Source organism: Ornithorhynchus anatinus, chromosome Y2 (assembly GCF_004115215.2).
Source record: "Ornithorhynchus anatinus isolate Pmale09 chromosome Y2, mOrnAna1.pri.v4, whole genome shotgun sequence".
In the NCBI taxonomy this organism is placed as follows: domain Eukaryota; kingdom Metazoa; phylum Chordata; class Mammalia; order Monotremata; family Ornithorhynchidae; genus Ornithorhynchus; species Ornithorhynchus anatinus.
In genome coordinates, this window is record NC_053176.1 from 1,127,176 (window position 1) to 1,141,797 (window position 14,622).

General features: G+C 42.4%; 1 protein-coding gene across 3 annotated transcripts in view; it reads right to left on the reverse strand.

Moving 5' to 3' along the window:
- LOC103170548 (dual specificity protein phosphatase 22) overlaps positions 1-14,622 on the reverse strand; it is a 75,282-nt gene that overhangs the window by 22,783 nt on the left and 37,877 nt on the right. The gene's annotated exons all lie outside the window — the stretch shown is intronic.

Here is a 14,622-nt window from a genome sequence, read left to right on the forward strand (position 1 = left end):
TTCTAGTTATTTTCCACTACACTTGCACTCATAAAAATGAACACCAAACCAATCGATATTTATTGAGTGCTTACTGAGTTGGGGACATTGTATTAAGTGTTTGGGAGAGCACAATATAAGAGTTAGCAGGCACGTTCCCTGCTCTCAAAAAGCATACTTCTAGAGGATGAGTTTAGTCAAATACATCCATGCAGCAACCATGAACCATGCTTAGACCTAACTTGAGTGCTACCTCATAAAGAGAAATAGTTGAAGGTGGTCCAGCCACAGTTAACAGGTTTCCAAACTAGCTACTCGAGTGGCAAATGTTATTTAGACATTTTGGACACATCAAGTTGGCAACTCCCCAAAGGAAAAATGGTAGATAATAAAAGCATATCATATTAATTGAAAGGCAACACTTTAAGGCTGAAAAACTCATATTAAAGATTAGATGTTCATTCAACTCCTATACTATCAAAACTATTAAATGGAAACTAAAATAAAGTTTATTTTTGCTTTTATTGAGTTTGATTTTAGTAGCAAAATCCTATCTATTTTTTAAAAAAGTAACTAAGACTTGTGTGATTTAAAAAACCCAACTGTACCTTTCCATTTTCCAATTCTACAGCTATGAGGCTCCCCTCGCCCCATTTATCAGAGCAAAATAGCTCCAGGAGACTCAGTAGGCGGGCTGAACTGCTCGACAGCATCCACCAACTTGTCTTCCCTATCCGGGCAGCTATCCTCTTTCTGGAAGCTGGCAGCTGGGAACCTAGTCTTCAGTTTCCAGTCAAGTGTATTTAATGAGCACGTGATAAGAATTATAATAGTTATATTTGTTACAGGCTTACTAGGTGCTAGGCACTGTTCCAAGCGGAACAGTCCCTGTTCTGCAAAGAGCTTACAGTCTTAATCCCCATTTTACAGATGAGGGAACTGAGGCACTGAGAAGTTAAGTGACTTGCACACACTGTGTACAGAACACTAAACTAAGTGCTTGGGAGAGTAAAATTACAGTAGAGTAGGCAGACATAATCCCTGACCTCAAGGAGCTCCACGGGGGGAGTTTAGTCAAACATATCTCAGCAACAACCATGAGCCATTCAAGCCCTTGCAGACACAGGGGTTAAAGTTCTACTTGACATTTAACAGAAAATTTGGAATGATATGAACGAATAAATCAAGTAAAGATAAAATCAACTCGTACCCAAAACACCTGCCCTTTTCTTTAACATGTGCTCCTCCCCACGACCCTTTCTACTGCTTTGCAAAGCGTCCTTCTGCACATGTTCCTCAGGCCAAACTCCTATGAGCCTCTCTCAGAGATTCCCAGGTTTCAGGGCCATCCCTTCCAGATCCTTCCCTTGGGATTTCTGGAAGCCAACCCACACACATTCATTTCCCCCACTCTATGACAGGAACTTCACTCCCCAGAGAGCCTAGCCTCTGGACCCAACGTGGGGAACCTTTTCTCCGGCATCCTGTACCCAGAAATTCTCAATCCATCAGAGGCATTTACTGAGTGCTTACTGTGTACTTACTGTACTAAACTCTTGAACACTGTACTAAGTGCTTATACGAAATGCTCTAAATTCCAACTGACACTTTAAATTCACCTTCCCCATCCTCCCATGTGATTAGCTGGGTTCCAAGTAGAACAATAAGATAAGTTCAGGTACTCGGGAAAACAGATTAGCTTACCTTCAGGGAGGGGGTCCTCGGGAGTGAGTTTCTACCAGTTCTAAAAATTCCTGAGGTTTTTCTTCCCCCTTACCTTTATGTATAGGACAAACTTGGGTGATTGGCACAAGACAATAGTAATAACTGGTATTCGTTAAGCGCTGACAATGTACCAAGAATGTAATTCAGAGTTGGGGTAGATACAAAATAACCAAATCAGACACAGCTCTTGTCCCACATCGGACTCACAGTCCAAATAGGAGGAAGAACAGGAACTGGATTCCCATTTTACAGACCAGGAAACTGAGGACCAGGGAGGTTGTCTTGTCCAACGTCACACAGGAGCCAAGTGTCCGAGTTGGTATTAGAACCCAGGTCCTCTGATTCCCAGGCCCGTGTTCTTTCCAATAGGCCATGCTGCTTTTCACATTCAATACCTGAGCATCGATAAGCCTTAAGCGCTTTTCAGGAGAGGTTTTCAAACAAGTCATTAGAAACCTGAATGGGAAAGGAACTGGGTTAAAAAAAAAAAGGTGGGGTGGGGCTGGAGGGAGAGAAGGACTAACGATACAGAAGAGAAGGGTAAAATAGAGAAGAACTGGGAGAATCATAGGTATTTACTGAGTGTTTACTGTGAGCAGAGCACTGTACTAAGAGCCTGGGAGAATATAAGGGAGTTGGTAGAAGTGATCCCTCTCATGTCTTCCTTCTCCTCAGTCTCCATTTCCTTTTCATAGGGAGATATAATCAACCAGTAGTATTGGAATAGTGCTTGGCACATAGTAAGCGCTTAACAAATACCATCATTATTATTATTATTACTGAGCACTCACTATGCGCAGAGTACTGAACTAAGCACTTAGGAGAGAACAAAACAGCAGAATTAGCAGACACACTCCTGGCCCACAAGGAGCTTAAATGTAAATAAAGAGAATCCGCCCAGTCACACACACAATAGTTTATTTAGCCAACTATTGTTTTCATTAGTAATTATGGTACTTGTTAAGTACCTACTAGATTTCTTGGGACTCCATCATGTCCTGATGCTTTCAAATTAGGAGGTGGCATAGACCCTGACATTAGAAATTATGGGATGCTCCTCCTTGAAACCAGGCCAACTGATCCCTTTATTCTACAGCACGCTAAAATTAATTCTGAAAAAAAAATGCAAATAGATTCTGAATCACCTAAGCCTTCACTCCAACAACTCCCCTGAAATGATAGGCTTTATGAATCTTGATCCATTTAAACTCCTCTTATATAGAAGTTATTATTCTGCCTGATTTGTAAGACAATAAACCCTTCCACAATGTGGACAGTTGGCTTTCAATAAGGAAATAAGAATGAAAAGTCCATTTTTTTCCCCCAAATGAGCATTTCATCTTCAGAAGTTACAAAGACATCTCTGATCTGGATTTGAATGAGAGCAATCTGACAAAAACATCGGTTTGGAGTGCCATTCACAAGTTTGCTCGGGAAGCAATTTGAATCCCACCATTGCTGTAGGGCAGCAATATGGATGTTTCTACTTCTTTTATGGTCATGTGACCATATCAGGATGCTTTAGTACAGTGCCTCAGCGCTGAGTACAGTGCCTGGCACATACTAAGTGCTTAGCAAATATCATAATTATTATTATTATTATTCTCTTCCAAATGGTAAGTTCATCTGAAGCCCATTACTCCAATAGTAATTCCCATTTTGAGGTAGTGTTTTGCTTTTTTAAAAAACAGTATTTGTTAGGTCCTTACTATGTGTCAGGCACTGTACTAATGTTGGGGTAGATACAAGATGTTCCACATTGGGATGAAGTCTTAATCCCCATTTGACAGATAAGGTAACTAAGGCACAAAGAAGGTGTTTGGTTTTGTTTTTGTAGTATTTATTAAGCCCTTACTATGTGCCAGGGACTGTACTATGTGCTGGGTTAGGTACAAGTTAATCAGGTTGAACACAGTCCATGTCCCACATAGGGTTTACAGTAGTAATCCACATTTAACAGATGAGGTAACTGAGGCACAGAGACATTACATGATTGCCCAAGATCACACAGCAGACTAATGGCAGAGTCAGGATTAAACCCCAGGTTCTTCTGATTCCTAGGACTGTGCTCTATTTACTAGGCCAAGCTACTTCTCATTAATATGTGATTGGAGAATTAGTTTTAATCAAGTGAATTTACCACCTGAGTCCAACAGATTCTTATAGGACGATGTTTCTCTGGGTTTAATTCATTAATGATATTTATTGGGCATTTACTTGGTGTAGAGTATTGCATTAAGCACTGGGGAGAGGATTTAATACTGATTATCCCAGAATTATTTAGGACGCCACAGCCTGAGGAACATTTTTCCAGTTAAACAATGGCATAAGCATATTATGGCTAATATCACAAAATCCTATGGCTGGAAGGGTAGAGTTCCAGTTTTTTTTTTAAACATATGTCCCATCTCCCTCAGCCCACCGAGATGGGCTAAGGGGAACAATGAAAAGAGTTCAGTGTCTCTCTACAAAGGATGGCTCTAAGTGAATTCCCAAAAATCTATGTAGCTTTAGAACTATATTGAAGCACAGGAATAAGAGTAGATTTGGGTGCAGGGGGGAGGCTTTAGCTATTTGGCTAAAATGACTGATGGAAAAATTAAGGGCATTCACCACATCCCACCTCAGGTGCAAATTTGGAAAAATGCCATATAAAATTACATCGTCTAAATTCTGCAATCAAAGGGAAATAGATGGTTGGGTTGGAGATTTCAGATTTTTCAAAAATGTAGTGAGAAGCACAAAAAAACAGTGCTACAAATGCATGCAAGGGGAGGAGGGGTTTCCTTAGGAGGGGAGTAAAGAGGAAAGTATTTATATTTGAGTAAAATCTGCCATTTACTGAGTTACGCTGTCTTCAAAGGTGTGAAACCGTTTCACAAAGAGGGCTCTGACCGTGCTCTCAACCGAGGGTTTTGGGTTTTGATTGAAGTAAGGGAGATTTGGATTGAAGGAAAGAGGAAGTTGCTTGCCAGAGACTAAGACACTGAAATGAACTCACAAGGGAGCAGTGTGGCCTAGTGGAAAGAGGCCAAGCTTGGGAGTCAGAGGACCTGTGTTCTAATCCCAGCTATGCCACTTGTCTATGTGACCTTGGGCAAGTCACTTCATATCTCATGCCTCAATTTGCTCATCTGTAAAATGGGGATTCAATCCTACTGTCTCTTACTTACAGTGTAAAACCCACGTGGGACAGGGAATGGGTCCAATCTGAAAATCTTGTATTTATTCTGGTGCTGAGTGCAGTGCTTGACACATAGTAACTCTTTAGCAAATATAATAATAATACAGAATTTGTCTCTATCTGTTGCCAGATTGTACTTTCCAAGTGCTTAGGACAGTGCTCTGCACAGAGTAAGCGCTCAAATATGATTGAAAGAATGAATGGTAGAATTAATATCAACATAATAATAATTATGGGCTTGCTATGCACTGTACTCAACGCTGGGGTAGATACAAGACCATCAGGTCCCACATGGGGCTCACATTCTAAGTAGGAGGAGTACTGAATTCCCATTTGCCGATGAGGGAACTGAAGCACAGGGAAAGTAAATGACTTGCCCAAGGTCACGAAGTAGGTAAGTGGCAGAGCCAGGATTAGAACCCAGGCCTTCTGATTCCCAAGCCCAAGCTCTTTCCACTAATCCATGCGGCTTCCTATTCTATAAGGCCAGACCCTGAAGCACTTTAACAAAAGAGTAAGCCCAAAACTGCCCTGGATGGGCTAGTCGGACTACTGCCAGGAGGCCCTGACCTTCTGACTTCTCATTGGCAAAAGTCCCCTGAATTCCACCTCTCGGCTGAAAGCTCTTTGGTTCTTTGCTTTGAGTTTGCCCTCTAACATCATCAGTACCTCTCCCATCAATCATTTGATCAATCACATTTATTGAGCACTCACTTTGTGCCTAGCACTGTACTAAGCGTTTGGAAGAGAACACGATACAACAGAATTAGCAGACACATTTCCTGCACAAAATGAGCTTACATGCTTGGGAGAGTACAGCATGACAGTGTTGGCTGGCACGTTCCCTGTCAAGGGAACCACAAGGAGCTTACCGCCTAGACAAGCAGCATAGTCCAATGGATAGAGCACTGACCAGGGCGTCAGAAGGACCTGGGTTCTAATTCCAGCTCCACCATTTGTCCACTTCACTTCTCTGTGCCTCAGTTACCTCATCTGTAAAATGGGGATCAAGACTGTGAGCCCTATCTGGGACAAGGACTATGTCCAACCTGATTATCTTGCATCCACCCCAGGGCTTAAGTACAGTGCCTGGCATAGAGTAAGCACGTAACAAATAGCAGTTATTATTTTTATTATTATTAGAGGACTGCATACTCCCCAGGGATTTTCCTCTGCATTTCCACACCAGGTATCTTTGTTCCCCTTGAGGGAACCTTTTCACGGTAAATTATATTTATGAGGTGGGTAGAGGTTTTTCAAGATGAATCATGAAATTATGAGAACAGGATTCAGGCTTTTAAGTCACTCCACCAGGAGTTACACGGAGAGCAGCCTGTCCTTAGACTATACCCCAGGGACCCAATTCTCCTTCCTGTGCACAGGCAGGACGGACAGTGCACATCTAAGAACTGGTCCCAGGGGTTTACAGTAAGAATGGTTCATGTAAATTTGAGAACGGAATCAACTGTTGAAGGCTTTCAGATGCATCAGAAACAGTCCTTTGGTGAGCAGGTCATTAACAGAGGGCCTCAAGGCTCCAAACTACAACTTTATTTTTAACAATGGACAAAGACTCACTGAAATGCCTACTTCTTTTCATGGTTCATGAAAAAACAGTTAATGACTAATTCAGAAAGCAACTTGTCTAGTGACAGAGAAACTAAAGGATTACCTAGTCATAAGAGAGCAGTAGGATTTAAATGATGTAGCATGGAAGAAAAGAATAAAAATGAGAAATCAGGTTTTATAAACCGAAGGGTACTGACCTAACACTGAACTTCTTGAATTATTTTTGGAAGTTAAGACTTTATTTTCCACCAATTTCTCACAGCTGCTTTCTGAGGAAAACAATGATTTTCGAGGCCACATTTGTAACTTAAGATAGACACAAACTCAAGGGAATATTTGCTGTATATTTCACTTCAAGTCAGAAATCAAAGTGGTAAATTCCAGCATAATTTACATATGGGAGGAATTTCATTTTTAAGCCTTCTAAACACTTAGTAATGCTGCTTTGTAGTAAGTGCAGTGAGCATTTTTTTATCCCATTTTACCTCTATTACTAAAACACCACTGTTCCTTCCTTAAAAGTACACTGACCCTTCAATGAAATGAACATTTAATATCTGCCACAGTGAGCCAAGACGGCAGGCTGTAAGCTCACAGGCTGCAAGCTGTAAGTTATGAGCAGGGAACGCATCTGCTAATTCTGTTGATTTGGGCTCCCCTAAGCACTTGCTACAGTGCTCTGCACATGGTAGGGACTCCATAAATACCACTGATTGGTTGATTTACGTATGCAAGAACGAGAAGTCAACTGGGCATTCAGTTGTGATATGGCCCAGATCCTAAGTTTACTTTTCATTCAGTGAACAAACCAGCACTTCCACTCCCACATATTTGGTTAAAAGTCATGTTGCATTTTTTTTGGACAGGCAAACCACTTAGGGCTTTTAAGCTGTTTTATTCCACCTGTGGGTTCCAGAGTTTCAAATGCTCACTCATTTTTGAATCTGGACAAAAATCACACCGCTCTTCCTGCCATGATGAGCTACAAATAAATTAACACCAACGTTTCCTGCAATCTAGACTAAAATGCCAATATACTCAAAAGATGTAATATTTTTCACTTTTCTGTTTCAACAGATTCAGTAACCACCAAAACTAGGTTTTTGTCTTCTTTCGGCCCTGAAACTAAAGGTTACAGTTAAACCGATACAGCAAAAGTTTACAAAACTAGAGCAAGTATTCTGATTTCAAGACCATAAGAGATGAAACAAGCGAGAGTTTAAGAACAATTTCTAAAATTCACTGGTTTTTCTTCTGAAACACGATTTCAAGTCCATAACAATTTCAAGTCTGAAAAATATCAACACTGTAATTCACTCTTTCAGAGAGATGAACTCAGACTCACTTTTCAAAATTCAGAATCTGTTCTTTCCTTAACTCTCCAGCTAACCAAGTTGAAGAAGACCTCCAAATAGATTAGCCTAAATTAGAAAGAGGAACATAAAGAGGAGTCATTAGGAAGGTGACGTGAACCTCAAATGGGAGGGCAGTGGAGGGGTGGTGGGGTGGCCTTCATTGGGGAAACTATGGGATGGAAGGTCTGACCTTCTGAAGTAACTTCTAATGAAAGGGTTGCATTGATGATTGTAGGGCTTTGGTTTAAACTCCCAATGAGTTACATAATAATAGTAATAATAACAATTATGATAACTAGAGAAGCAGGGTAGCCCAATGGATAAGAACATGAGCCTGGGAGTCAGGAGGATCTGGGTTCTAATCCCAGCTATGTGACCTCGGGCAAGTCACTTTGTTTCTCTGTACCTCAGTTGCCACATCTGTAAAATGGGTATTAAGTTTCTGTGGCCATGTGAGACGGACTGTGTACAACCTGACTAGCTTTTTTTACTAGCTTTTTTTATGAGAAGCAGCGTGGCGCAGTGGAAAGAGCACGGGCTTTGGAGTCAGGGCTCATGAGTTCAAATCCCAGCTCTGCCACTTGTCAGCTGTGTGACTGTGGGCAAGTCACTTAACTTCTCTGTGCCTCAGTTCCCTCATCTGTAAAATGGGGATTAAGACTGTGAGCCACACGTGGGACAACCTGATTCCCCTGTGTTTACCCCAGCGCTTAGAACAGTGCTCTGCACATAGTAAACGCTTAACAAATACCAACATTATTATTACCCCAGCAATTAGTACAGTGCCTGGCACATAGTAAGCACTTATCAAATACCATAAAAATGAAAAAATAAAAGTAAATTGTGTCTTTTGTTAAGTGCTACTTTGTGCTAACCACTGCACTAAATGCTGGGGTAGAAACAAGATAAATCAAGTCCCACAAGGGGCCCACAAGCTAAGTAGGAGGGTACTGAATCCCCATTTTGCAGATGAGGGAACTGAGGCACAGAGAAGTTAAATGACTTGCCCTAGATCACACAGCAGATCAGTGGCAAAGCTGGCATTAGAAGCCAGGTGCTCTGACTCAGGCCCATGCTCTTCCCACTAGGCCATGCTGCTTCTACATTATTAAGAGCGGCAAGTAGTGACTGTATTCCTCCTCTCCTGGAAAATGACAAGTTGGCAATGTGCTGCATTGCATTTTCTTATCTTGATGCAGTAAAGACCCTGGCAATTAAAAAGAAATACAGAGTAAATGGAGTCTGCCTGAGAAGCAGCATGGCCTAGAGGCAAGAGCATGGGCTTGGGAGTCAGAGGGTATGGGTTCTAATCCCTGATGTGACCTTGGACAAGTCACTTTGCTTATCTTCTGTAAAATGGGGATTAAGACTGTGAGCCCCATGTGGGACTGGGACTGTGATCAACCTGATTGCCTTATATTTACCCCAGTGCTTGGCACATAGTAAGTGCTTAACAAATACCATAATTATTATTATTAACTAGACAAATGATGGGAACTCCATTTTCCAGCTCAAGAAAAGGAGGGAGTTTTTTAATTTATTTATTCATTTCATTCTCAAGTCAACACAGTGTGCCTGGCAAGTACAATGTTGGACTATGGAAATGGGGCAGGTGTGTCGTGGGAAAATTGTTTGTCCCTCTCCACTGGCCTCAGAACCTGTCTGACTGCCAACTCCACTAGACTCTTCTGCTCTTCAACCTGTCTGTACCCTAGAGGGACCAGGCCAATAGGGGTATGAAGAGAAAGAAGGAGGCGAGGATGCCCTCAGTCAGACTGGCCCATCCACTTGATGTCAGGGTTGCTGGAACGGATTCTCAGACGGGCCTACTCTGCTCCATGACTGCGATTGTTTGGCTGGGGCTGAGAATTTGGCTCATTTTAGCAGCAGCAGAGGCAGCCTTTTTTGAACATCTACTGAATTCAGTGCATGATACCAGACACTTGGGAACTTCTTTTCTTTAATGGTATTTGTTAAGTTTGTTATGTGCCAGGCACTGTACTAACTCAATACAAGTGAGACGCTTACACTGCTAGCAGAAAGACAGGTTGCAGATCTTTTGTAGTGATACTCCCTGCATGATATTTTCAGCAGAAAACTGATCTTGCCAAGAGTGCTCACCGCAAGGTGGACATGGCAAACAGCAACTAGAATTAGGAAATCCAGGTAGCCCACCAAAGGCTTCTTTCAGTCAACTAAGAATCGTCTCATCACTCCCAAGAAGTTCAAAGGAAGATGAGGATACCAACACAACCACAAATAATAGGTCATTATAATTCTAAAATAGTCTGAAATCATCCCACTCAGAAGTTTGACTTTTAAACTAAGTCTAGTTTAGACTGTTTTAATCTAGTTTAGATTGTTTTGACAATACTTCTAAAATGGATCAAGGCATTATAGGCCCAAGAATGGATGACAATTTCCAGATCAGGTTAATATAGTAAATAAGACTGGAATGAACATCCAAGATCCAATTTAATTTTGATCCTTGGGTCTCATGTGGTTCTTCAAAACAGTCTTCAAAGAGCCTGTATTTAGATGAATACTGCATTTGACAGGGTATTTTAAATTTTAATTTTTTTTAATTTTCTTATGGTATTTGTTAACCACATACTATATGCCAAGCACTGTAGTAAGTTCTGGGGTAGATACAAGACATTCAGGTTGGATATAGTCCATATCCCACATGGGGCTTACAATCTTAATCCCCATTTTACAGAGGAGGTAACTGAGGCACAGAGAATTTAAGTGACTTGTCTAAGGTCATGCAGCAAACAAGTGGTGGAACTGGGATTAGAACCCAGGTTCTTCTGACTCTCAGGCCTGTGCTCTATCCACTAAGCCACACTGCTTCTCATTTATTCTTCTCTTTTCTTATTGTCCCTATGTATTTAAAGGCAAGTGCACATTTTAATATCTCAATAGAAGAGAAATACCATTGAAATATGCCACCTCTCTGCCACTTGCCTGCAGGGTAACATCTTATCTGTGCCTCAGTTTCCTCAACTGTAAAATGGGGATTTAATACTTAGACAGTGAATCCCATGTAGAGGAGGGACTGTGTATGACATGAGTAACTTGCTTCTACTGCCGCTCTTAGAACAGTGCTTGACACATAGTAATCGTTCCACAAATATGAATTAAAAAAACGATGTAAGTCTCATTTCAAGATCAGGTTCTAAAATTGAAAAACTTTTTTTTTAAAGGTACATTTTTAGCACCTTCTCCCTACAGTTAAATTTATACATCGATACCAGTAACGACTTCCAAGAAATATTGTGGGGGAGAGGGAGGGGGTGTGGAGAATGGGGGCTAAAGAGGTTGAGGGATGTTAACCCATGGCTTAAATTTGCTAGACCAGATGCAAATAGCAAACCTCCAACACCTGGTGAGTTCTTTCAGGTTAGTCAAAAAACCATGTGCTTATTTGACTGATCACATCAACAGATGAGAGCTAAAGTGCTTATTTTTGTTTAGGGTATTTCAACAAAAGGCCTAAAGTAGGAGCAGTCAGAACATCAGGGTTTCCTCAAGCCATAGAGAGAGAAAGAGAGGTTACCCAGAGTTGGTGGAGGATGTCCAGCCCGCCTACTGCACTGCGCAACTGAAAATCTTCCATCCATCTTGGCCTTCCGGATAAGTTTCTGGAGTGCATTGCTGATGTATTAATGACTCATGAAAACGGGGTTTCAGCACCCAACTCAAACCTGGTCCCTCTGCACTATTATCTCGTGTCTTTTTTTAAAGGAAGCTATTTATAATTCAATTTGTTTTTACAGGAAAGCCAAATGAATGGCAGCTAGGTTGAGGAAGGGGCAGGGTCCTGAAAGAAAGTCCTGGATATTTTAGCTTAGAGCTGAGGCTCACCTCCTCCTAAAAAGACATGAGCTGTGAAATTTTGTTGAAGCTTTTTCTATGGCACATATACACTAAAAAGACAATGATCTGAATGACCAAGTGTGAATCAAACAATTAACAATCCATTGTATTTACTGATGGCTTACTGTGTGTGGAGCACTGTGCTAAGTACTGGGAGAGTACAATATAACACAGCCTACAGACACGTTCCCCGACCACAAAGAGGTTACAGTCTAGAGGGGGAGACTGACATTAAAATAAATTATGGATGGGTACATAAGGGCTGTGGGGCTATGGGTGAGGTGAATAAAGGGTAAAAATCTAAGAGCAGGGGTTATTCAGGAGAGAGAGTATGTGAAATGAGGGCTTAGTCAAGAGGTCTTCCCTGATTAAGCCCCCCTTTCATCTTCTCCCACTCCCTTCTGCGTCGCCCTGACTTGCCCCCTTTGTTCATCCCCGTCCCAGCCCCACACCACTTATGTAATATTTGTAATTTATTTATTTATATTAATGCCTGTCTCCCCCTCTAGACTGTAACCTCATCGTTGGCAAGGAATGTGTCCGTTTATTGTTATATTGTACTCTTCCAAGCACTTAATACAGTGCTCTGCACACAGTAAGCGCTCAATAAATACTACTGAATGAATGAATGGATAGAAGGAGGAGATGTGATTTTAATAAGGATGGAAGGTGAGGGGAGTGACTGTCCATTGGAATGAAGAGGGAAGGAGTTCCAGGCCAGAGGCGGGATGTGGGTGAGGAGTTGGCAGTGAGACAGATGAGTGAGGTTCGGTAAGCCGGTTAATATTAGAAGAGTGAAGTGAGCATGCTGAGTTGTAGTAGGAAATCATATAGGTAAGACAGGAGGGAGGGCAAGGTGATTGAGTGCTTGAAAACCAATGGTAAGGGGAATTTCTTTGATACAGAGGTGGATGGACAACGACTGGAGGTTCTTGAGGAGTGTCTTCCAACTCCTTTATATTGTAGTAATAATAATAATAATGATAATAATGGTACTTGTTAAGTGCTTATTGTGTACCAGGCACTGTACTAGGCGATGGGGTACATACAAATAGGGTTGGACACAGTCCCCGTCCCAGTGGGGACTCACAGTCTCAATCCCCATTTTACAGATGAGGTCCCTGAGGCACAGAGAAGTGGAGTGAATTGCCCAAGGTCACCCACCAGACAAGTGGAGGAGCCGGGATTAGAACCTAGGTACCTCTGACTCTTGGGTCTGTGCTCTGCACACAGTCATCATGCAGTAAATATGAATGATTGATTGACTGAGTGGGGAAACATGGACTGAATGGTGTTTTAGAAAAATGATCTGTGTAGCAGAGTGAAAGATGCACTAGAGTGGGGAAATACAGGAAGCAGGGAGGTCAACAAGGAGGCTGATGCAGTAGTCAACGCTGGACAGAATAACTGCTTGGATCAACATGGTAGCAATTTGGATGGTGAGGAAAGGGTGGATTATAGCACTGTTGTGAAGTGTCAGGATCTGGTGACAGACTGAATATGTGGATTGAATGAGAGAAGAGTAGAGGATAATGCCAAGGTTATGGGCTTGTGAGACAGGAAGGATGGTGGTGCTATCTACAGTGATAGAAAAGTCAAGGGAAGGGCAGAGTTTGGATGGGAAGATGAGGAGTTCTGTTTTGGATATGTTAAGTTTGAGGTGGATCAGCGGGACATCCAAGTAGAACTATCCTGAAGCCAGAAGAAAATATGAGACTACAGAGAAGGAGAAAGATCAGGGCTGCAGATGTAGCTTTGGGAATCATTTGCATAGAGATGGTGGTTGAAGCCATGGGAGCAAATGAGTTCTCCAAGGGAGTGGGTATAGATGGAGAATAAAAGGGGACCTAGAAACTGAGCCTGAAGAGACTCCCAGAGTTACGGAGAGGGAAGGAGAGGAGGAGCCTGTGAAAGAGAATGAGAATGAGGGACCAGAGAGACAGGAAGAGAACCAGGAGAAGACAGCCGTCAGTGAAGCGAAGGGCAGCTAATGTTTCCAGGAGAAGGGGGTAGTCCACACTGTTGACAGTAGCTGAGAGGTCAAGGAGGATTAGGATGGAGTAGAGGCTGTAGTATTTGGCAAGAAGATCACTGGTGACCTTTGAGAGGGCAGAGTCAGTAGAGTGGAGGGAGTGGAAACCAGATTGGAGTGGGTTAAAGAGAGAATTGGAGGAAGAGGAGGCAGCCAATGTAGACAACCCACTCAAGGAATTTGGAGAGGAATGGTAGGAGGGAGTTGGGGTGATAAATGGAGGGAGTCGTGGGGTTAAGGGAGGGGTTTTGTAGCATAAGGGGGATACATGAGTATGTTTGAAAGCAGTGGGGAAGAAACCAGTTACCCAAACTGAGCTTTCAATTCACATCTTTTCCCCATTTTGCCCTTTCCCCAACCCCCACAAAAGAGCGCACTTGGCTAACTGGACTCAATGTCCTTTAACAGCCCAAACAATTGTCCAAACTAGTATTGGGACCAAGTCCAGTAGGTCCAATGACTGACTTAAATGCCATAAATGGAGTGAGCAGCTGTATGTGGCCAACTGCCAATTACTACTAGAAAAGCAACTGAAGAAGATATGAGGCAAAAGAACTGAGCAGCTCTTCGGGACCACCAGGAACCGGAGACTTGGTGATCCCAACTGAGAGCCTTGTATGGGCTGGAAATCTACAGCCTGACCTGACCACATCCAACCTGGCCCCCACCAGACATGGTACCAAACTGGAATCGGCCAGGGGCTAGCAAGGACTGTCCAGGGATTGGACATGGATAACATTGCCAAAAAACATAGCAGGAGGGAATTTCTCGCCCCTTCTGGTTCAGCCCATCCAGTCCAAGAGGCTGTAACGGCCTGGCAGGCTGCCAAGCTGGCCCAGGAGTGGCTTTGAGTTGACCTGACCCAGCCACAGGGGCTTGGGACCTACAGGCTTTCTTGA